Below are 1,458 nucleotides of genomic sequence, written 5' to 3'. Positions count from 1 at the left end.
AACAATGCTCCTTTCTGGTTCCCTTGCCCATTTTACTGGAAAAACAGTAGTGTTTTCTAAAATAGAAATCCTGCTATGTCCCAAGGAGCTTGACCCTTTATCTGGGAAATTCCTTAGGGTGGGATGATGCTGGTATGAGGAACTGCACATCATCCCAAGTTGAGCAAATGGCAAAGCAAATCCCAGGAGAAAAGACTGAGCAGTGGAAGATCTAGTTGCTGGGGCTTGGAAGTTGTTGAATATTTATAATCACAGGAAAGGGAATAGTCACTTCCAGAGTAAAGGGAGGGAAATCATGTTTGCTATCTGGCTCTTCCCACACCAGTAAAGACATTACTTCCCATGTTAATCAATCAATAGTATTAATCAAGAACTTACTCTGTACATAGAGCACTGTGGTAAGAACTTGGGAGAGTACAATTCAGTTCAGTTTAGTAGTCCTGATCCCTGGGTATCAAACAGCTTATGATCTAACAGGGAAGACAGACACTAAAATTAATTACAGGTAAGGGAAAACAATATAGTTTAAAGATATCTATATAAGCACTACATAATTGCTAGTACATACCTATATTGACTTTTTGGATTCCTTTTTCACTTCTGGTAGGATCTCAATCCCTCTCAGGGTTGCACCTGGAGAGTTCCCTGTACTCTACCAGTCTCAACTGTGGGAGGGAGAGTCAGGCAGAGGCATAGCCATTCCATTCCTAGCTTGGGTAACGGCTAGTGAGTGAAAGACAATCTGCTACAAGTCAAAACTCACCTGTGCTGGGCAGCAGCAGCACTGGAGAGAGTCGTGGGCAGAAACTCAGGTTTACTGCGTGAAAGGAAGCAATAGTAAACCGCTTCTGTATTTTTACCAAGAAAACTCTGTGGATACATTACCAGAATGATTGCAGATGGAGGTGGGATATTCCAGGAAAGATGTGTCCATGACGTTGCTATGGGTCAGACATGACTTAACAGCATAAGACAACAACAACAGGATCTCAATCAATAATTTTTACTGTGGGTTTACTGTGTGTAGAGCACTGTACTAAGTACTTGCGAGATTACAATACAACAGAGTACATAGACATGTTCCCTGCCCCCAAGGAGCAAAAAAGACATTTTTCATGAAGGTCAAAAAAATCAAAACAGTGAATTAAGAAATATCTTGGGGAAAGGTACTTAAGGTCCTGAGTCAGTAATTTGTTGTCTGGAGATTGACATACTTCTTGCCTCTCAGATCTTTCTGATCTGAGCTCTTTTGTCATTTAGTTAGCTGTGTGATGTGTTAGAGAAGTAGGGCAGGAGAGTGGAAAGAGATCTTTCCACAGTAGTTAGAAGATGTGGTTCAGATCCCAGCTTTATCACTTACCTGCTGGGTCACCTTGGGTAAGTCACTTACTTCTCTGTGTCTCAGTTTCCTCATCTGAAAATAGAGATTAAATACTTGTTCTCCCATCCCCTTAGATG

The 1,458-nt window shown here is 41.4% G+C and overlaps 1 non-coding gene across 1 annotated transcript; it reads left to right on the top strand.

Annotated features, from left to right (window-relative positions):
• The first annotated feature begins 615 nt into the window (after positions 1 to 615).
• Positions 616 to 753, top strand: LOC114812351. The gene has a single exon (XR_003760007.1). It is a non-coding gene; the product is annotated as a small nucleolar RNA SNORA7 (small nucleolar RNA).
• The last annotated feature ends 705 nt before the right edge of the window (positions 754 to 1,458 follow it).

This window comes from Ornithorhynchus anatinus, chromosome 5, assembly GCF_004115215.2.
Source record: "Ornithorhynchus anatinus isolate Pmale09 chromosome 5, mOrnAna1.pri.v4, whole genome shotgun sequence".
NCBI classification, from domain to species: Eukaryota; Metazoa; Chordata; class Mammalia; order Monotremata; family Ornithorhynchidae; genus Ornithorhynchus; species Ornithorhynchus anatinus.
Note: the sequence above shows the minus strand (reverse complement) of the source record. Positions and strands in the feature narration are given on the sequence as shown.